General features: G+C 37.6%; 1 long non-coding RNA gene across 1 annotated transcript in view; it reads left to right on the top strand.

Moving 5' to 3' along the window:
* Positions 1-18998: 18998 nt before the first annotated feature.
* Positions 18999-23731, top strand: part of LOC113985983 — a 55769-nt gene continuing 51036 nt past the window's right edge. Inside the window, exons 1-2 of the long non-coding RNA XR_005563320.1 lie at positions 18999-19018; positions 19773-19946. This is a non-coding gene — a long non-coding RNA (uncharacterized LOC113985983). The remainder of the gene's footprint in view (positions 19019-19772; positions 19947-23731) is intronic.

The raw sequence follows: 23731 nt of genomic DNA, 5'->3' as shown, positions 1-23731 counted from the left end.
TAGTAACGACTGCATATCCAAATTCCCTAGTAAGACCATGATAATTTTTAGAATTGTCTTTCAGGTATATAAAACAGCACAGCTGTGAGGAGGCTGCTTTGCTTTTTGTGAGTGAAAAGCAGCCTGGATAGCTCAAGACTGTGGAATCACAGCCCATTGTGTGTTCCTCATACTCTCAGACTTCCCTGAAGTCCCTAGAAGTCCTGCGATGAAGGAATCAAGGGTCAAGTCTTTAAAATGGTTTGTCTGTTTATTCCAGAAAATACAGCAGCTGCTGTATTTCTGAAAAGCTGAGCTTTGCTATAGCAATACAGAATACTTTAGAGCACTTTTTTATTCCAAGGATTTCAAAACAGATGTCCAATCATCAAATCATGCAGAAATATAAAACTGGCAAGAGTGTTACAGATACTACAACTTTTTACAAACTTACAGAATTGACTTATTGTCAAATCTAGTAACTTTGTGACTAGTCTTTGTCACTACAAGCCTTTGTTGCCACAGATATTCATACCTCTTTTATCCAAACATTTAGGTTTGTCACTGGTCCCTCTAATGTAAGCTTAATTTTTGTGTGCATTTGAGGCTGTGCATTTGGGATTATAGGGATCCCACCAAACCAGGTAATGGTAACTACAGGGCATTTTAGTTTGAAGTAAGTAAATTGACTCTTGATTTTTTTTTAACTGGAAATAAAAATTCCATGTAAAATCTTGGGTTTAACGTGCTATTTTGTTAATGTAAAAATACAGATGTTTAGTTTACAAGGTTAAAAATTGCTTTTTAATTCCCACTGAATGTTCTCCAGTAAATTTTCGTGTGGCATTGTCTGCACTGGATAGGTCACTGAATGGTGCTTTTATAAAAATGTTTGAAAAGAAGAACTTGGTCCATGGAAATTGTTCAAATAATCTTGTTAAAATGAAGCCTTGACTGAAGGCAGTAATTTCATGGATTAAATCCAGAAGGGCTGTCTAGGCTGATCTCCTTCCTATCACAGGCCACGGAGCTTTATCCAGAGACTGTCTACGCAAATGCTGGTTAACTACAAGACATGGGGGATTTTGCATGGACAATACATTGAACAACACCATGAAACTAGAAACTGTGGAACTTTTTGAGGAGTTGTTGCATCTCGCTGTGTTCAGCTTTCCCCTAAAAAAGTACCAATAAAAAGTAAGAGAAACTGTTTTTTTCCAATCCATCCTTTTCTCTGACATGCCACGTGCAGTCAGGATCTGAACAACATGATAGGCCATCAAAGTATGGGAATGAACTAATTGATTTGTACTTCTGCAAGTCTGCAAAGCAGAAAGTATGAGAAACAGGGATGGGAAAGTACAGTGTGCATATATATCTTATAGTTTGATAGATATTTTTCCTTTCACAAAAAAAAAGCCACTTGTCTTCTGAGTCAGCCTGTATTTTTATTGTGATTCATGAGAACTTTTTGTAGACAAGAGCAAGGTACTGCTTACACCTTTTCAGGGATGTCAGATTTGATCATGGATGGGCACAGTAGCATGATGCTGCTGTTGGTCAGTGAGGTATGAGAGAGACCTCAGGCAGAAAGGAAATAGGCTGAATACAATTTGCTGCAATAGCAACTGCTGGAGTGCAGTGAGTAGGTGGTAAATAGAGGAGGAGGAGAAACTGCTGGAAGAGAACTTTGCTGTCCCTATACCATAAAGGACAGTGACAAAATGATTGAGCCGTGCTGCGGTCTGAGGATTGCTCCAGCAGTGAAGCTGCAGGTTGTGGCCCTGAATGTGGCTGGAGGATATTTTGCTGAACATTGGAGCAGACCATGATTAGACTTCTTCCTGAGGCTGCTTTGGATGCCTGAGCATCACTAGAGAAGCAGCATGAGCAGCAGAATAAATGTAAGAAGTCAATGGGAACAGCAGTTTAGTTTGAGGGCAATAAAAGATGAACTTGTATTGAAGGGCTTTAGCCATGTTCTACCACACTATGCAGTTGATGATCGGGTTGCGATGTATTTGCTCTCCCAATGCAACTGCTTCATTTCTTGAGGGCTTTTTCCTTAATATAATTTTTTATTTTTCCCCCCGTTATTTAGCAAGTTGTATTTATAATTCAGCCATGCTACAAACTGTAGTACCTCATGGTGTGGTGTTTCACACATGATAAATCATGTGACTTTTGAAGACAAATTGTCCTTAGTTAAACAGTCTATTGAATCATTGTCACTATACTTGGAGAATAATAAAAATATCATGCAGTTAAATTGCTAACCATAATAGGTATGTATGGACATAGTGAGTAGTGTTGTCTTCCTCTGATTATCCAAGTAAACATGAATTTACTTTCTAGCAACTGCCAGAACATTAGGATGTAAATTCATTCTTGAATCTCAGGAATGTTTTGTGAATTCAGGCTGGCAAGGAGAGGTCTGGTCCCTGGGTTTAAGATGAGAGTATAAACATGCATCACTCTCTTCTAAAAGTGAAAGCATGTCCAGACCTCTGGCATGCCAGTGACTTCTGTGGTTGTTCGTGATTCTCTTTCCATGCTCCATCAAAATCTCATTAATGCTCGTAACTGCTCAAATGGCACATTCACTGTTGTTACTCCCAGCATGGATTGGGAAGTCAGTTTGTTCAGTCTTCAGTTTTGGAGGCCTCAGTTTTAACAACCTGGGTATAAACCCCTGCAAAGCTTCTGGTAAATATCCACCTGGCTTACCTGTCTGAGATGTGGCCATCTGGGGTGGGCAGCTGCCAAATAATAACTACCATCTGTCTTAAGATGGTATGGCATGCAGCTGTCTGGTCTTTGATGTCAGATCTACTGGAAGAATTAAGGGGGGCTCTATCTATTAACTTGATTTACTTAACTTTGTGGCATCTATGTTTGGGTTAAGTGATAGTAGATGGGTGAGTAGTGCATTTAACTCTTACAAGCTCTGAGTATTGATGCTGACGGGGTGTAAGCAGGAGCCACAAGAGAGAAGATAGTGCAGGGTTCTCTCTTGTTTACAGTAAATCAGAGTTGGGATGGCTCAGTTGCCACACCACAAGGAGCTGTGGGACTCCTGGCAAGAAATCCATCCCAGCCTGTCCTGGTGGAAGAAGGCACAAAAGAAGTAGATATGAAAGGCTTTGAGCTAAGGATGTCCTGTCTGCAGTAGGCCAATCTGGGCTATCTAGATTGGTGCAGAGACTGGATTAAGCAGTGTAGTCCACTTTGACCTATGAACTTTTGCATAAGCTATCTGGAGACCTTAGGTTCCATGTATACCCTCTCACGTGCTGCAGATTAAATGAGAAATGCACTTATGACTAAGAAGTGGACTGAAGAAAAAAAGACACTTTGTGTTGAAAGACATGGATAAGGCTAAACCCCAGATACGAGAAAACTTTGTATAGCCGATTTGAAGAGGAAAAGGTGCCATTAAATTCTTGAATAATATGAAGTTGTTCATAAATTCCGATGCTACTTTTTGCACCTCATAAGTCAGTAATGCTATAATTTAAGGGAATAATGTTTTGCATATGTTTGAAGTAGACATTTTTCAAGTTTCACTATTTCCAATTCTAGCTTTTGAAGGATGCACAATAGTAATTTTTAAAATATTGAAAGATAAAAATCACGCTGAAGAATTCTTACTGAAATTACTTATTGACCTGGAATTAAAGTGGAAATAACAAATGTATCTTTCATCACTCATTTAGAATATTTATTCTTTGTATTTCACTTACTCCAAACAAATTTTTTATCTCTAGAGTTAGATCCTGACTAATCCTTCGCTGTGCTGATTTTACTGGGACAAAACATACATGATTGGTGATTCTAAATATGAGTAAGGACAGCAGGCTTGGGCTTGTACTAATTTTGATGAATAAATTTGCCTTGAGAATGACAAGTTGTGTTAGCACTTTTCACTTTATGACATCAGACAGTCAAAGATGTTAACTCTGTGCAGGGGAATCAGCATTAGACAGGTGTTTGGAACTGTGTATAGGGAGATCTCTGGTGCCTAGTCTCAGCAGAAACTCTTAAAAAACCTTTCTCTATCTTTATTTTAGTAAAATAATGGTGTGATTGAAAAGAAAAGTGTTGAAAGGAATTTCACTTTAATAGCAAAATGTTCTTCCTTTCATTTTACCCACTGAGTTCTTAAATAAGGATATTCCTCTGCCAGTTCCTTTGAATTTTCTTGGTTCCTAGTTGGCATAATGACAGCAGGAATAGTCCTCTGTGTGTATGGTGAGGGGAAAGAAAGTAGTACCCCACTGGTAAGAGATTTTTTGCAGTTGACTTTTGTGGGTTCACAGGGGTTACAAAAGATGCAGTCTTGATTGATTTCTTGTCTTTATTTTCTTTATACATTTATTTTGCTGTTGAGGTGGGGGGGATGCAACTGTGTTTCAGAAAGCAGCCGCAAGGGAAGAGAAATACTAGAAATTTAGTTGTAACATTTTCCCTGGTGGTATTAGTTGAGTGTTTCTCTGTCTTGGTCTGATCAGGGCCTGGTTTTAGATGAAAGGCTTTCAGTTCTTCCAGTAGATTTTGGAGTTCCAAGCAAAGGGGTGATAAGAGCCATATTGAGATAGCTGTTACTCTCACTTTTTTATTGTATTAGTCTTATCAGATTTATTCCTTCTGGTTTAATTCACTGAATTAAAGGGCCCTGAAAGGGAATAACAAATGGAGTATCTTATTTTCTTGCCACTTTGCCAATTTTGCTATACACATTTTTATATTACAGTTTTTTTACCTAGTAAGTGTGGGCATTGTCTGAATCTTACCTTCATCCTTTGCTTTTGTAAGGTAGGCTGATTGGTTTTTTATAAGTTAGAGCTCATACATTGAGTTATCACATCTAATGAGCCCTGTTTGTTTTATTTTGGCTTTAGCTCCTTGGCTTTTGAACAGTCCTGCTAACAGAACTGGAATGGAAAAGTTGAAACATTTTACTGCTGCTTAAAGTTTTTCTGATTTGTAGATGCGTGGGTCCAGATGCTAGCTTTGAATCTGCAGGTTAATGAGCAAGAAAGACCTTGCTTGACCCATGAAATTTCCTGCATGAATTTTTGACAAAAAATACAGTGCTTTTTTCTTTTTTCTCTCTTTTTTTTTTTTTTTTGGTCTTAATTTTCCAGGAAACACTACATGCTTTGACAGAATTTAGAGGACTGGGAGGTTTTATCTGAAAACTAAAACTTCTTGATTTGAAAAATGTTACTGTAGTCCTCCTCTGATATTACAACCTGAATGCCTGCTGGCCCTGTTCTGCAAGGCTGAGGCTGCCTACCACCTTTGACACTATGCCATGGTCTTTCCTCTTTGAAGGGAGTGCTGGAAGTAGGGAATCTCTCAAAGTGATCTATCATCAGAATTCTTGTTTAAATGCTAAGTCTCGTTGATAGAGGTCTGTCACATAAAGCAGGTAAGCTGGAGATACAATGAAATGTTACAGTAGCATTTCTTAATAATATTTTATGTTTTAAATAAAAATATTTTGGTTGGTAAGTTTGGCTTTTTGGTAAGAAAAGTATACTTTGCAGAAGCACATATTTAGACATTCCAAACCCCCCCAAACAATCCAACCAAAAAGTGTTTAGCTGAAAGTCTCGTTTCCCATCAAAAATAGATGCAGTGGAAAATTTTCAGGCAGCCCTATATTTAACCTCCTTGGATCAAAATTCGGTTGTTGGACTGAGAGAGGCTTCCAGAGTGTTTTTTCTGCTTTTGTTAGGGTGTCTGTTTTTTCACTCATGACATCTGCCTGCTTTTCAAGCTATATTCAACCTTGTTATAATTCTTGAAATTGCAGCATTTTACTGTGCTCAGAATGCTAATTCCCACTGGACTCAACTTGCTGGGGTATATGAAAACTCTCTTTTAAGGGGTGCATCAATCTTGCCTTTTTTTTTTATTTTATTTTGGCTTGGTTTTAATAAGCAAATATGAGTACCATATCCACTGAACACTGACTGTGCACAAAACAGCATCGCTGCAATACAGTTCCTAGTTTCTTTGCCCAGGGTATCCTTGCTTTGGCATGTTTTAGATGTAGAAGTGATATGAATGATGTAAGCTTAAGGGATAATTGGCTAAGTGTTTGAAAAAGAAGACCCATTGGGCAAGATAAATAGATAAATCACATCAGTCTCAGGAATTCCTGATGGGAATATAGTTGAAGGGCTAGGGAGTTATTCGGGGAAAATTCTGTATTTGATTTCTTTCCTCATGCTCTGTTCTCTTGATTCTGACTTGTGGCTGCTTTTGGAAGCAGGATACTGAGCTAAATGGACCTTTGATCTGAATTGCCATAGCCATCCTTGGGTAAGGATAAGTACATCAATGAATGAGTCAGTGTGGGCTTTGGCAATCTGGATTTCAACATAATTTATCAGAAAAGAAATTCTTTTCTCCAGCAAAAGTGTAAGCCAATCACAAAAGATTTGCGCATAGGGATAGAGAATTTTGCCTGAATAGATTGTGATTCTGGAGTCCCAAGCTTTTTGTTGATTTTTTATTTTTCTTTTGTAGCTTCCATTTCTGTTTTGATGCTTCTTGTAGCAGAAAGAATTTGCCACAACTATGTATTAAATACAACTGTGAACCTTTTGGTTGGTGGGTAGAACATAAATTGACACTCCTGGAGAGTTCACTGGACCTTGTTTTATGACAAGAAGACAAAACAAAGCAAATAAAAAAAAAATCAGGAAGGAAAATGGTTAATGTGACCTACATTAGTTTCAGTATGTGTTATGTTCTGTCATTAGCTCAGTGTTAGAATGCAGCTTTTAGCCAGAATCTATCACGAACTGGCAACATGTGGTGTTTCTTAAGCAAAAGTTGATTATTATTCTTTATTGCTTCTTTTACATGTTAACGCTTACAGAAATATCTTTCCAGATATTTTTAGCTTAGTTTTCATGACAGTTTAACGTAGTTTGCTTCATGACTGCTAAGCAATGCTATACTTTTTTAATCTTCAGGGACATTAATGTTGAAGTCTGTAAATGAGCATATGCTTAGTTTTGTAAGACAGAAGCTATTTTTTCTATATTTTTAATAAACTCTTCAGATTTTTTATGATTTCCTGGAAGTATATATATTTAGTTAATACTCCTGTATGCTTAAGTTTACTTGAGAGTTATATTGACCAAACTATATGGTGTCTCTTTTATTTCTTTTCCTGACATGATAGACGCCTTTTATTCAGATTTCTGTCAGCAGAATTTTATTATAGTACATTGCCAGTACTAGAAATTTCTTTTTTTAATAAAAGCTTCCTTTCATTATCTCAGAATTATTTAAAATCACTATTTGCATAAAAATATAATAGCCTGACAATATTTGAAAGGAAGAAGTAGTTTGAGTATTGTTGAGAAAGAGATTCATCATACTAGAACCCAAAATGTGGCAGGAAATAAAATGAAGAAAGGAAAGCACAATATTGAAGCATAAGAGTGAGCTCCTATGGTACCGCTTTACAGCTGCTTGTGTGTGGAATCTAAGTACTTTTGCAAGTGTAGTGCTACACATTCAATTAGTGTTATTTCAAATAATCATTGTTCAAGGAAGAAATTTTAGTACATTAGAATTCATGAGTTGGAAAAATCAGCAAAAAAAAAAAATCACGTTTTCCTAAAAATGCAGTAAAAATATATAAATTCTTTTTAAATTAGTTTAGAAATTTTGTGAAGTGAAAGGAGATATTGTAATCCTGTCTCTAAAGTGTATCAAGAATAGCAGAACAGTGCAACTCTCTCACATCATTTGTATTCCTTAATCAGAATTTTTATGATAATTTGAAGAAATGAGAAGCAAATAGAGTTGCCACATCTGTCCACTCTTGAAACTGGAAGAATTGAGGGGAGTAATTGGGTGCAAAATAAATATATGTTCACAAGTAATTGTACTGCCACTATTAAATTTCTTTCATTTGGTAGTAGATAGTAATTACTTTAACTTCAAGGGAAAGAGAAGATTACATCCTGCAAAACTTTTTCATGCAAAATAGTCTATCCTCCTGTCAGTGATCCTGCTTACTTTAAAGTGTCTGCTTGCTTGAGAAAAGGTTTGTCAAATCAAGTCTTTAAATGGGAGAGGGGATTAGGAAACAACAAACAAAATCCAGCTTGCAGTGGGAGTTAACTTTTGGGGGTGTAGGACAGCAAATGGACAATGAATCATCATCTTTTCAGTATTCGGTGCTATCAAAACTGTTTTCCTTCCAAGTAGCCCTTTATTGGCAGAAAATTTGTGAGTCAGTGAAGGAAAATGCTATGGTAAAATACTCATAAAGAATCTCGTGCCAAAACCCAGAGTTAAGGCATATATCTGCTACAGGTTTAGGAAATGATGAGGATAAACTGGAAAAGTGTTTAAAAAACCTAATTGTAACTGTGTATATCAGTCTCTTGTCTGTTTTGTACAGCTGCTTGTGCTGTCTCACTGGCATTTTTGAAATAAACTGTATTTTTACAAGAGCCACTAGTTTGGTTTGGGATATAAGAAATAGTTGTTAGTTTTGTTGTGGGTAGGAAATCTGGATATAATAATTTTCACTTTTAAATAAGTGCTTCATTCTGTATGTAAAACAAAACAGCTTCAATATGCTTGGGTTTGTAATTAACAAACGTTGAGTTGATCAAAAATACCTTCTCTAGTACGATTCATGGAGATGAGGCTAGGCTGTGTTACAGAATAATGTGATTATAATGATTTCCTTAAGAGAGCACAAAAGCAGCATCTAAGTTTCAGCTGACGTTTATTGACACACAGCATCCGTTGGGAGCCCCATCAAACTTCCTATTCTTTTCTGTTTACCACCTCCTGCTTTTATTTACAGTCAGCATATCTGTTAATTAGCCTCTGGTAGAGCCAGTTCTTCTAAGAAGATCTCTTGTCTTCCTGGTGATGGCCCCATGAGGTGACCATGTACACACAGTCTGTGAGTGAATTAATCTTTAACTCATTAATTTCAATGCCTGATTCTGGAATGTTTAAGTGCTGGCTTGGTTTCCTGCTCAGCAATCTGTATTTGGAGAATTGTGGTCCTTGACTTCCACTGACTTCAATGTCATGAACACATCCGAGTGAGCTTTCAGCTTCTTGTGGTTACCCTACTGAAAGTCTTATATTCTTGTGTATTTTTGGTTTCCTGCGATTGGACCAGAATGCAGATAAGACATTAGTAACTTCCTCTGTGTCACTGCAGTTATTTACCTAGTTTTCTTTGCACTTTTGCAGAATAAAATTACTCCTCTCCTTCCTCAGCTACCTCTGTTGCACAATAACTGAATGAAACATTTTCAAAAAAAAATCTGATGTAATGTTGCGACAGCTGAATCTCACACGAGGGTACTCAGTAGGGTACCATACTGTTTTACAGAATTTCAGTGAGACCTTATTTGTTTATAGCCACAGCCTGAATGCTTGAAGTGCTAGTTGTAGTGCACTTCTCTCACAGCATGGCTTGTTTATTAGAAAAGAAAAAAGTTGCAGCTATATTTGCAGGAAGAATTTGGGAGCATGATTCAGAGATCTCTCACCCAGGCCTACTGTGTGTGCTAGAAGTGCTTTGAGAGGTGTGAGCTGATCTGTTCGTCTCACTGGGGTGTTACAAATCTCGTAGTTTCAGTGTTAATGGTTGTGTTTGTTTCACCTGAAACTTGAGAAAGGAATGACTGGGCCACTTATCTGCACAGTCAACTGTAGGTAATGTCTTAAAGTGATGACCCAGTTCTTCACTTTTCCCAGATGGCATTTATTCCTTCTCTGTCCTCCAGCTGAGGAGTAGCCAAACTCTAAAGATTTAACCATAAGTTACAGACGCCCTTGAAATCCTGCCCAGAGCAAGTGCAAGTACTGAAAGCCATAAAGTGCGCTGTGGTAGGGTGAACATTTTCATAATTTAATGAGTGCTTCACTGATAAAAATTCCCTGCTTCAGTTAAAAAAAAAAACCAAAACAATAACAATAATAATAACAACAACAACAAAAAAACCCCAAACCACCCAAACAACAACATAATCCCTGGAATATATCCGACTTTTATGCTGGAGAAGTACCTCAAAGGAGTATGACATTCTCTCTTTAGTGTGCGAGTGTATGTGCTCATCTAAAAGATTTTATGCTTGCAGGACTGCATCCCATTGTCTGCTTTTTGTGGATAGGCATACCCAGGTAAAGTAACTTAGTTTTAAAGGAACTGTAAACCCTAATTCCTTTAAATCAAATTCCTAAGACATCCAAGTGTCCAGGATGCTGTGAAAAGAGACACAAAAATGAGAAATAGAAGGTGAATGTTTGCTACTGATGGCTCTTGTCTTTGGAGGTTTAGTGCTGATGCAGTGTTGTGACAAAAAATCAATGAATGAAAGTTTCTGCCACCTTTAATTGTAAGAAGCCAAGGCCGAACTCATCTGTTAATGTTTCATGGGGAAAGTTGACAATGAGGGGAAACGGTGGGTGATATTTCTTCAAAACATGTTAGCTGCTTTTATTTTGTCGTTTAAAGATAGAAAGATAAGAGATGCTAGAAATGGTTTCTAGAATTGGGTGGCCCTTCATCAGTGTTTTATAGGCACTATTTAAGCCATCTTTGCTAAGGAGAAGCTCCTTTACTATTAATACGCTGTCATCTTTCAAATCTCATCAAGGCAGCACCAGAATTTTTTTGCACAGATTTCCTTTGACATACAGCCTCAATAAATATGGAAATTACAGCTTAAATCTCATTTTTTTTTCTTGCAAAGCAGCACAGTGCCCAAATTCATTGAATTTCAACTTTTATTTTTTCTTAATGTTGAAAGACATATATGCAAATTTTGTTAACAATATGCATGGTTAAATTTAGCTGTAAACTCCAGTCAGGGATTTTTGCTTTGTTTATTGTCCAAGTCAATATGTCTGTGGAGAAAACCTCCTGCTGTGCAGGAATACACAGTCAGCTACTTGGAAAAGTGAAAAGTTTAATTATGAGAGTTTATTCTGAAAAAAAGGTAAAACAAGCACTGTTTTTTGGGTTGACTCTTTTTATTATGACTTCAGGTAGCAGAAGTACAACACACACAGTTTATTTTGACACTAACTGTTCTCAGACAAACCATTTGATTTTTCTTTAACCCGGTCATCTGTGTAACTGAGGGGTTCTGAAAGAGAAGTCATGAATAAATGATGCATTTCTTAAACTTGTAAGGTAGATAATGACATAAATGAAATAAAATCTGAGTGTGAAGGGAAAAAAGAAGCATGAACACATGTATTGCTGACAATATCTTTATTAAAATATATTTTATCCTAGGAAGATATTAGTGTCAGGTTGCCTGAAAGATGCAAATTTCCTTTGTTGCTCTCTCTAAAGTTGTTTTGATTTTTGTCCATAGTAACAGTGAAATACGCTTATACAAGGTTTTTGAGTGGAAGGGTAAATTATTTCTGGAGAATGTGTGTTATAAATGATATCCAAACATATTCTCATGTTTATAATAGAAAGCTTTCCAAGACTGTAGTTACTGGAGTGGTTCCCATGTGTTCAGTTTTTGTAAGTTGTTTACATGGAATACATTTTATCTAGCTGTCTAAAAGACCCCTCACTACATGCAAAGAAGGTGTTTCTCCTGCCTATCTAGACTGTACATAATACTGTAATAATCTGTATTTCTCCTTGTGGTTCAGTGCATATTTCTCCTTTCTAAGCCTGTTCAAATGTAATATGAAGAGTGTTTTCATGATAATTCTACTATGGATGATAGTAACTATCTTTATTCTAAACCAAAAAAAATTTAAAAAAAATGTTATGGCTAATATTTGGGTTGCATGACTTTCATCAGATGTGAAATCATATTCTTTTTTTCTTTGCATCTGTGTAGGACTGATCTATAACCTGAGCTAGTAGGTTCTGCAGTAATACAAATGGTACATGATAATTGTGTGTGAAGAAAGGCTGGCAGCTTTACAGAAGAAATCTCTGAACCTGTAGGTAAGTTCAGAATAAGCAATTGCCTACAGCTTCCCTTCCCACATACTCTGCGTTTCCACTGTGCAACTGCTCTTCTAAAGCTTTTACTGAGTCTCATTAAACAGTCCTATGTGTGAGACATTAAATGTATTTATGGTAGAGTGAGAGTTTTGTTCTGAGTCACTGGTGCATCAAGAGTTTCTTCGTAATGTTCTTCTGGTTGCCTAATACAGTGAGACAGGCACATGAGAGACATGTACACTGATGTCTCATGGTAGCGGTCCTTGAACCTGAATCCTAAAAGATGGGAGGGTGGCTAATTTCCTGTAGAACTGAGTAGGACTTTACGTTCCTAAGTAGGATTTAGGAGCCTAAATACCTTGGAATTCTCCGCATATAAAGCTTAGTTGCGATGTAGCCTCTTAATTCCCCACACATCTCTGCATTCTTCCATACATGTTTCTTCTTGGCTATTTACTGTTAATTGGCAATTTAGATGCTTAATTATGCTTCTATTTTAGGAGATGTTTCTTCCTAGTCTTATCCTGTATTTATTTATCTGTTTCTTTTCAGCTCTCTCCACTCTTAGACTTTCTGTACATAATAAAGGCACCAACAAACCTAATTTCCAGTAACTAGCTTCCCTCTTACAATGGAATGTATGAAACATAAGGCTGTTGGTATTAACAGAGCTAGCTACCTTGTAAAGATGCTATAAAAGGAATCATCAGGGCTCAAAATCTACTATTTTGTCCATTCAACCTGTTTTTTGACCAATATAAGCCCAATATGCAAGTTGCATATTAGCCAAATTCTACTTCTTTTGACTGACAAAAAGTGTAGGATGAGGGGTGTGTGCCACAGGTAGTTAAATAACGCAAAACCTTATGTCGGTCTAATCCTTTTGTCACAGAAATTACTCTGCTGTTTGCTCTTCTGAAGCTAGCAATAGTAAATCAGGGAATAAATCAATGTATCGCTTTCTTCCCATACTAGACTTTTAACTTAGTTTTGGGAGTAGGATACAGTTTGAGTAGTGATTTAAGTGCTTAGATATCACAGGTTGCTTTTTGCTTGTGAAGAATGTTTTCTTTCTATATATTTAATAAGGGAACATTAATTAGTTAACTAATTAAAGAAATTAATGTGATTGACTGTTTCTTGTGGCTCAGAGATTCACGCTGCTTGGCTAATCGGTGGCCATGAGTGTTGCATGTGTAAGTAGTTAGAGACACTTTGTTTTATTCATGCTGATTTTTATCACCAAACGTCTTAGTTTGTACTGAGGAACACCGCAGGTAGACCATGGTCCTTGCACTCCACCTCAGTGTGGGCTGCTTTGAAAGGGCCTTTTGTTGCCCCATCAGTGCAAGGCCTAAACACATTCCATAAACAATCTCATAGGGTCAGGGAGCAACTGAACTGGAGAAGATGGAAATATGGTAAATTAGGTTAGGAACAGATACAATGTTGGTGATCCTTGAGGGACACTCTGCAGCGCTGCCTGTGACAGCATGGCTTCTTCTAGTCTTCAGCTGTGGGGTAGTTGCCTAATGCCATGTGCTAGATCTATGTATTTAATTATTTAAAAGCCTAACTTTATTTAAAAGCTATCTACCTGCTCTCAACTGGTGTTTTTAACTTTCTACCTAACAATGCTGATTAAAATGAAAGATGTTTGTTGGTTATCTTGTTTCCTGATTGGATGCCTCTGGGAACTCAATCTATAGATAATCTCTTCTTAGAATCATCTAAATCTTTCTGAGTGCCAAGTAAAACCAGCTGAAATGTCTAGACATTATTAGATTTAAAGTTATTTTTAGTCTAATTTAAAAATCACGGCAATTTTCTGTGTAAAACTGTTAGTGCCTCACATTCACTGGATTTTTTGTGGCATGTTGACTGATATATTTTCTGCTACTCTACATGTGTTAATACAGTACCATATAAGTACTGTATTAATCAATGCTCATGAGAGATTACGCTGGTAGAAAACATGATCATGGGATTTGACCTCCTTGGAAGCAAGGACTTTTCCAGGTCACAAAAGGCCAAGTATTCAGCTCATGACTAGTGTAGAACTCTTTTTCTGTCATAACAGAAATACTGGCACCTGGTTTGCACTTGAAAGTGTTATCAAGGAAGCCTGTCAGGGAGGGATGTGAATTTTTTGCTGACATAGCTATGCCAGCAAAAACCCTAGTGCAGAAGCTGCATAAGAAGTTCTTTTACCTGTACATTTTACTTCTCTTGAGGGATAGGTGGAAGTTGCTTGGGAAGAGGAGTCTTGTTAGTGTAATTTCTATATTAACCTTTCTAGTGTAAATCAGCTTTAAGCCTCATCCTGTAGGGACTCATATGCAACTCATATCACTGCACATAGAGATGATATATCATAGCTTATGCTTATGTCACTCCAAAGAATGACCTCCAGAGCAACTCTAAGAATAGTATGTGTCACTGTCTCCTATTCATCTTCTGTCTACAGAATTGTCTTACAGCTGCAAGTTGCATGAATAATGCCTGAAAATGCATGAATTTTCATGTTTAGCACCTGTCCTGTTGGTAGTTTTAGTCTTGAAGATAGTTTTGGGGCCACACTTAGGAAACAGTACAGAGAGGACCATTGTTTAACTAACTGAACTACTTGCAAGAAGAAGGGAGGCTGGATGTAGATATAGCAATGAAAAGGAGGGAAGGAAACTTCCTAGCAGTGAAGCTTGTGATGTGCAACTCACAAACTAAAGGCTGCGGAGTACTACACCCTTCCTTGGGTGAATCAGTTCCAGGAAGAATAAGCACATAGAAACACTTGGTGGATCAGGATTGTCCTTTGCTGGTGCTACATGCAGCACAATAAAACAGAAGTAGTTCTGAAGAAATCGGTAGTGGAACAGGAGAGTAGAAATGGTGGGAGTGAACTCAAGTTATGACTTGAAACCTTCCCTTGTCTCTTACAAAGCAATTCCTGTATGCCTCTAATTATCTTTCATCTAGAAATTCTACCCTACTTGGAATTGATGACCTAAAAAGTGGGGTCTTAGTGTTTGTCTGCAGGAAGGACTCCCTTTTCTTTTATGGGAGAGAGAGACGCCCAACTAGAAATTACATCTAGCCTCGAGCATATACATATTTTGTATTAGTTCAAGTTATTTCATAACATATGAAATGATGGCTGGACCAGATACCTGAATGCATCATTTGCACTAGCAGAAATAATTTCACATCATACTCTGCAGGAATTCAGACTTGTTCTATTTTTGGGCTTGAAACAGGAACAGCATGAAGAAGCTAGCTGATGTTTTATTTGAGACAAAGGTTTCCTTTTTCCTCAAAGGTTTTTTCAAGACATGTGGAAAGCCCATTTCAAATAATACTGCCAGAGCCAAAGCTGTGTATGTAAGCTCTGTGGTCATACACTGAGGTTGATTAATCAGCCAAGGTTGATTGAAATTGGTATTTTCACTTCAAGTCCTAGAGACTTACTTTGGAAACGCATGAATTTGTAGGCTTGCAGCCTCCCTGACAGATGAATCTAGTCTCGAGGATTGCAAATTTGATCCCTGCTGTTACCAGTCCAGCCACAGGGGCCATTTAACAAAAGATCCCCGAGTTAATGATTGCTGTTCTATGACAGGGATATTGGACTTATTATACACTGAACACAAAGGTCTCTGATCCATATTCGTGCCTTGTTTCCTGCTTGGGATTCAGCACCACATGGTGGTAACTGCTTCATGCAGGAAAGCGTTCTGCTGTGATATCAGTGAGCGATAGTATCAGAAGAACATCCATTTTCCATGAATTTAAACTATTACCGCAGTTAGGTGCAATTATTGAGAATCCCTGTAGAGTCGCACAAAAAATGTTGTCTCTGTCCAAAGATGTTGATTCGGGAATGTAGCAGTGCCAGTCTGACATGCGTAGTTTGGGGTCTCAGTGGCTGCTATAAATTGTGCCCTGGAAAATGATTACCAGGACTAGAAAGTACAGTGCTGCATTTCAAGCTCTATTTTGAGTATCAGTGGCTTTGTCAAACTATACATGTAATTTAAATGGAATTTATATGGTGAAAATATGTTGAAGAGGAACCAGTGGAATAAGATGACTTCATAACACAGAATATTGACTTTGCATATTAACTTCATTAACTTAATGCTGTCTCTTGTGTATTGGAAAATTGTTCAAGTGAGAATAATAGCTTTTGAACTACTTACAGGCTAATAGGTAGTGATTGTAGTCACTGAGACTGAATAGCTGTGGCTGTTGATTACACAGATTAAATGTGAGTGCAGTTTTCAATATGGCTGATTTTCAAAAAACTCATTTTCTGTCCTTCATTTTGACTTTCATGGCTAATGACACTGACTTCTAATGCATATTAAATTCTGGGAGTGGGAAATTAAATTCCTCTTCTTCCATCTCATAGTAGAGACATGATTGCAAAGCATGCCATATGCTTATTTTAAATTGTTCAAGACTGAAGCTATCAAATAAAAGGTTGCATTAGTGGCAATTCCCATACAGTGGGACATGCTCTGTTTAAGCAGCTGATTGGTTATAGATATTTGTAGCATTCACAGCACTAATTTTTCATGCACTCCATCCTTATGTTTTTTCTCTTCATATCTGAACTGTGTGCATGTCTATTTGCATCCGCTGTGATTTCTCAGTGAATGCTAGTTCCCGAGTTCTTTCTCTATTCTTCCTTTTTTTTTTTTTTTCCTCCAGGGCCTAATTATGAAACAGCTTCAAATAAATACAATTTTTTAACAAAAAACATTCTGCTTCCTGTGAACAATGGGCTGAATTTTTCTCTTTATTCTTGGGGAGTTCTTATTCAGCTGGAGTGCTTTGCAGTTGGCTAGGCCTGAGATTTCTGGGAGCTGTAATTGTGTCTCATTAATTCTTACAGTAATGTAGGGTAACTATAAGGAGCATGCAATTAGTGGTCTGGTCAATGAATAGAGCAGTTAATCAGCAGACAAAGGATGGGGCTCAGGACCTATTAGGCTGAAAGGAAGTGTTACTATTGTCACAGGCAGTAGGAATGCATGCAGACATGCCTTAAAGTTGAACTGTTTAAGAGAACTGTGTATGTCTTTTTGCTAAACCAGTTTTCCTACCTATTCCACTAGTTGAGAGAGATTCATTTAAGCTTGCCTGCTAGAAGTCAAAGACCATATTGGGGGTTTCGACAGACTGAACGGACTCCTCAGTGTATTCTCTCACCTTAACAGAGGCAGCCCCAGGGTTTATCAAAAATAAAAAATGGCCAAAGAGATGTAAGGCATCCTTAGCTGTTCCTCCTCCTCAGAAAAATGGTCGGTGAATGTAAAGTTTAAATCAGCTATTGTGTAGATTGTCACTCAGTCATACTCAGCATGTTTGTCTTCATAATGAACCTTGTTTGTTCTGAATGGCTGTGCTGTTTGTTCTGAATGGCTGTGCTTTCAGTGCATGCAAATGTATGCAAATACTCATAACAGTTTAAAAATGGTAGCTCTTACGGTAACAAATAACCTCTCCTACTTTTATGAAGCCCTGACTTTTGCTGTATCTAGGGTTTAAAATGCAAAAATGATTCCAACTTTAGACAGTGCTTCGGGTTTTTTTGTTAGGCCCAGATCAGAACTTTCAGTTGTTTCTGCCTTTGAAAAAATGTGAACCTCATGAATCCTGTGAAATGTTATGACATATGATGATTATAAAGAAAAAGCTTTATCAATAAAACACTGCCCTTGAGTAACTCTTATTTCTAGTAGGCACTGCTTCAAATAGAAAGTAATTTCTTCTCTTAAATAAAGCAGACACTTGGCATAAAAAAGCAGTAATTAAAATAACTTTTTTTGGGGGGGGAAAAGGGAATTGAACTTTAATAATTAGCTTATATTCAGAGTCTAGTGTTTTTCTCAAAACTGAAAGTAATTTTTAACTGTCTTCTTTGTATTAACAGGTCTGTAGCTTTATCTTTTCTCATGGTATTCACATCAGCAGCAAGTAACGTTAGAAGAATAAAGTCTCTCAGGCTTTATATTAAGGATTCAATTATTCTGTATAATTAGCCCTGATTTGTTAAATATTTGAAACATTTTTTACTCTTAGGTATGGAACAGCATACTGGAGTGATCAAAACCACAAATAACTTGTACCTTTACTCAGAAAATGCTTTTTTATCAAATAATAAGGAAGATTAAGCCTAAGTCTCTCTCTTTTTCTGTTTGGATTTTATTCCCACAAGAAATATCAGTTTTGTCCACAATCTCTCGTGCATTTCTATTCCCTTGAAATACAAAGAGACAGTGGATTCTGGTATAAATTAGGTAGATTTAATGAAATTTATGAGTTGTAACTTGTGCCTTGAATATAAAATACTTGAGTGAGGCATAAGGTATTTTGCTCATGCCATTATTGTCACCTGTCTGTTTTTTCATTCTTCTGTGCCTGTTTTTGAAACACTTAGGAGCTGTGGCGTCTTGGGAATAAGTTTCTCTATGCCATACATAGGAAATCTTTCCAAGGTCATATTTTTTTTAGTGTCTTCTTTTAAAGAAGCAGAACAGGCTTACCCTGCAAAATGATGCTATTACTTCCACGCTCAAAAACTGGCTCTGAGTGCTCATATATATGCTACTTCTCCATTTAATTAGAAAGTGATTTCTCATCTGGTGTCAGACAGCATAAAAAAGTTGCTGCTCAGTATCACTGTTAAGCATCACAGATTTAATGGGAATTACCTTCTTTTTCCTCCTCCAGTAAAGTTTTTCCTGTTGAAACACAGGTTCAGTCATAGGGAACTATTGATGTGGAAGGGGTCTTAAATAAAGTCACTGAAATATTATTTGGGGAGGTAACAGATTAATTGTGGTCTTCCATAAGAGCACAATGTTATGACTGGAATGGGCATTATGATAGAAATGATAAATACTCCTTAATATGTAAAGATTGATGAAAGATCTTTAACCTTGTAAATTAACAGAATATTCATCTCTGTATCTCTCTTTACATAGGCACTCATATATTTTTACTTAGCAATAAGAACTAATGTTACTCTGGTGGACAGTGTAAGGTAAGGTAAGGTAAATTAAACAATTGCATTGCTGTTTTGAGAACTTCTCTTTTTCTTAGTATAGTGTGACTCTTATCTGGTGTACCTGGCCTGTTGTACAAGTCTCCAGTCTGCAATAATCCTAGAGCAGAAAAAGTTTATAGCTCCTAACTAAAAAATATATGCCAATGTAGTTTAAAGGGCATTAGCTTTAAAAAAATCCTTTCACATGTGTCCTGTTTTTTCTGGTGCAAGATGACATTACTATAACACAAACAAGTGTATCTTGCTCTCCAATTTAATCTAGTTGTCTATGCTTCTTCATCTGTTGTTAGAACAGAGAGAAAATATTGCTTTCTGACCAGTTGTCCCACCTGTTTTGAACTTTTATTCTTCAAGTGGCAGGTCTGACCTTGTAGAAGTTGCTGCTTAAGGCTGGTACTGTCACCAAATCACCCTCCCATTATGAAAGAGACACTGCTTTTTATAAGATGACTGAAATTAAGTGAGGTGATTACCTCCATAGTGAAAATCATTTGATTATAACTCTTTCATGTATTATCTATATATCCTGAACACTCATCTTAGGGATCAGGCTATGGTGCACACAACCAGTAAGTAATTTTTTCAGTCAGTTGAGGAATACATTTGTAGACTGTACAGTACTCTTGAGAGAAATGTATCACTGAAGTCACCCCTTTTTTTACCTAGAATGAGATTTGGAAGAGTAAGCTATTTAAGTCCAAAACTGTGGCCCTAAGAGTGCCTCCTTAATTGCAGTCTAGCCCTGGCGACACCTAAGCTCCACGAGCAACTTTACCATTCCACGGTGCCTGGCAGCTGAGGTCCAAAACAGTCCTGTTTTAGCAGAGGTCTTTGCCCTGCTCCTTAAGCTTGACAAGGATCCAGGAAGCAGATGTTATGGGGTCAGAGTTACCTGGGACAGCTGATCTGGTAAATGTTCCCTGAACACACAATATCCTTGGACAGCATCATCTCCTAAAAAAATGCGGTGACAGCAGCTACTGCTGGGAAAAAGATGGAGCAGCTCCCTTTTACATAACATCATAGTGGCTAGTCATCCAAGAAATGTCTGAGTGGGCTTGCATCCGTGTTGTGCGTTGCCTTGCAGGCTACCCTGTCTCCTAGAGTAGAGGCTAGTCTGAGCTAGCACAAGCAAATAGTTCTGGTCCTTTAGCGGCTTTACATATGAAATGGTTTGTCAGGAATTTGAACCAGAATCAATTCAGTGACCCAGAAGAGAATATGGAGTATTGGTGTGTGGCATGCTCTGTGCAATTTGTTACAGCAAATGAACTGCTGTGTAGGCTATCTGCTGCAACTGTTGTGTAATATTTTCTGTATACAGTCTCTTTAGCAAACCTGCCTGAAAGAGCATGAATTAAAATTGCTAGGAGGAAGAAAAGGTAGTCTTTCTGAAGGCTGTGCTGAAAGAAAATTTCTTGTGAAAGAAAATTTCTAGTATAGACTGTAGTCTATGCTAAAGTCAGAAGTAAAACCCTTCCTGACCAGGAATTGTTCCAGCTATGTTTGAACTGTGATGATTTGGGCCATTCTATGTACAACTTAGAAATTATGGTTGACCTCGTGACATTGTTATTATATTGCAAAATCTCTCTGTGTGTCTGCTTTAGCTCCCAAATACTTGGTGGCAGGATAAGGGACACTGTACTTTTTGAATAGGTTCTGACTTGCATATGAGAAGGACTGGTGGCATTGGAGAGATTTGTTTTCTTGCAAAGAACTAGACAATGCAGTGCAGAAAATGTCCACATTGGCATTAGCATGATAACAGGTATTAATTCAGAGACAAGAGAGCAAAGAGACTTTTTTTTTTTTTTAAAGAATGAAATATGTAACTGAAGAACCAGAGGAGGGTAGGGGAAGTGGTTTGACTCCAAAGGTGCCATATGTCCTAAAGACAAGTCCTGAAATGTATGAGAAGGATTTTAGGCAGTATGAACTTCTCCCCGGAGTGAAGTCCGTAGTGGTCAGAATTTGCTCAAAGCCGACACGCCTCAGTTTGGGTCCAGTCCTCACTGTTGGCTGCTGTGCCTGCATCAACTTGGAGTTTCATGTGATCCCTGAGTTGCACATAACTTTCTTCCTATCCACATTTATGGTCTTACTATCACAAACTAAGAACAGTCATGCAGGATCAGACTAAACATCTGTCTAGTCGGGTATCCTGTTTCTGACAGCAGCCTGGGGGAGCGTATAAGAAAATGTCAAGCACGTAATGATCCCTTCTTGGTGTATGCTCCTACCTTCTACTGAATCATGGTTTTGGGACTTCCTGAGTCAGAGATAACGCTAGCATTTTTCATTCCTCCTCTCAGTTCCATTAGTGGTGCAAGCCTTGGAGACTTTCTATTTTGTTTAAAACCATTTTCTCATTTTCTTTTATGCAGTACCTTACACAGGCTTTCTTTCGTACAATGAATTGTAAAGCTCATACATCGTTCTGTTTAAATTCCTCTTTGGGATTGTCTTCTTCCTTGACATAAGGATTGTTTTATTCCTAGAATAAGATTTTTGCTAATTTATTTCTTTTACTCTATTAGTTAGCTGCCCATTAATGTGAGAGGAAGGGTGTGGGGGTCCCTAGGGAGCTTCTGGCTGTACAGGCTCCAGGAGGATGGCTTCATTTTAGCTGCTGTGCTAGAGAACAGGGAGGAGTTAAGGTGCTCAGTCCAAGACAAAATTTTTAAAAACTAACAGTTCCAGGAGCCTTCAACTCCAGACACCTTTCATTTCTCTGCAAGACAAACTTGTTGTGCAACCCAGGTCCCAGCATGACAGGAAACAAGCCAATTGCCACTGACACAGGTTTTGAATGATGTGGATAATCAAACAGCAAAATAACTTATTTGGCTTCTGGTACCCAGCAAGTTGCGGCTGGTTCTTTTCTAAATCAAACCTTGTCTGAAAAGGATAAATGGTGCTACACTGCACACTGCCCTCCCTCCCCCTTCTTTGCAGCAGGAAGTAAATGCGTCTGTGGAAGAACTGTGATGTGAGCAAACACAATATTGAGCCAGGAAATGTTTATGCAAGAACATGTGAAAACCTGAAGGAAAGTGTAGATTTTAAAAAAAAACCATACCCAGCAACTACTTCCCTCTCCTCATCAAATGTAAAGCAGTTTAAAATTTCTTGGTATTTTAGTGCACGTGGTATTTAATAAAAAAAACCCCCAACTTCTAGTAGTACTGTAATTCTGAGTTAGATCAGTTCTTTTCCGTGTCAGTATTTGCTTCGTCTCTTGTAGAACTTGATAGGCCAGTGTTGGTTTCAGAAGGAGGATTGGATCCATATCCTTTCTATCTGTAGATGTATAAGTATCTAGGCTCCTACATTTGAAAAACTAGTCCTTACTACTAAACTGTTATAACTGTAACAATTCTGACTACAGAAATTCTTATCTAGTTGGAAACAAATAAGTAGGAAGAAGGTGATCTCTGAAAACTTCATACATGGGAAAGAAGCAAGAAATGTTACTAAGTCATTCCTTGTCACATAGTTGCCAAATCAAGCTATAATTTTTCTATTGCTACCTTTGCATGCTGATAGGTTTAAGTGAAGTGATTAAGCCTCTGGAACACAAGGTGCAGTCTGTATGTCAGCTAATCCAGTGCTGACCCCAACTTTCTAGTCTCTGTGGGAAGGTTCTCTTCTGCTTCAGCATCTTGTCAGCTACTTTGAATGCTCTTAATCCTACTCATATTTTGTGGTATAGGCCAGGCCAAAAATATGTTCTCATAATTCAGGCCAGGCAAATTAGAAGATATTATGGCCCATGTTGAAAGGGTTTCCCTTCTAGGCAAACTCGTTATTTTATTGCTCAAATGTTTCACTGTGAAAGCCATCTATTGTTCCTCCTCTGTGCCATAGCAAAAATAGTCTAGAATCGTCTGCTTTTCCATTGTCCCCTTCAGTTCTAGTTCTCAATAATTTTTGATGCCATGCACCTCTCTTTATGCACCTCTGGTTTTCAGATTATTCTCCCTTCTCCATCAATTGCTGCTCAGATTTTGAATCCTCCTTTGTTGCCACATGGCATCCCTATTGCCAGTCATCTCTCAAAGTCAGTCAATTGTTGCTGTTCTTGTTATCGACAAACAGATAAAAGAATCTGGTGAACGACCTGCTGTAATAAATTATGAAAGGCCTTTCTATCATGAGTAAGTTATGCACTGGTTTTGCATTCTTCTCCTAAACTCTTGCTTGTTGAGTCGAGTTTTCAATGGATTGATAGTAGGTTAGTTTTACATTTTCTGGATCTGAGCTACTTTTGGGTATGGTAGTTTGGAAGGCACTTGTTAGAGGCCTAGCAACCCTAATCTCTTTTCAGGTTTTCAGTCACACAGGGTGATACACTGCTTAAAAAAAGTGTGTTCTAAATTTCAGGAATGGGATATATTGCTTATGCCAGGGATACCCTTCCTGCCCTTTGGAACAAAAAAACTTGTAATAAACTGGAATTTGGAAGTGACAATTTTTCCTATATAATAAAGTTTGTCTTATTATCCGCATGGACTAAACTAATACCTATCAACAATGTAGGCTTTGTGCTGGTGGTATGGGCTGAGCTTTAGGCATAATTTTATAAGTTACTATTTTTGGGAAATAAAATCATACACACTCTGACTGAAAAATAATTAAAAAAAAAACAATCTACTGCACTGAGATGGAATACAGAACTCCTCCTTTTCATC

The sequence above is a fragment of the Pipra filicauda genome, unplaced genomic scaffold (genome assembly GCF_003945595.2).
Source record: "Pipra filicauda isolate LSUMZ 115617 unplaced genomic scaffold, ASM394559v2 scaffold1_size10287979_pilon, whole genome shotgun sequence".
NCBI lineage: Eukaryota > Metazoa > Chordata > Aves > Passeriformes > Pipridae > Pipra > Pipra filicauda.
This window is presented reverse-complemented; position numbering and strand designations above follow the sequence as displayed.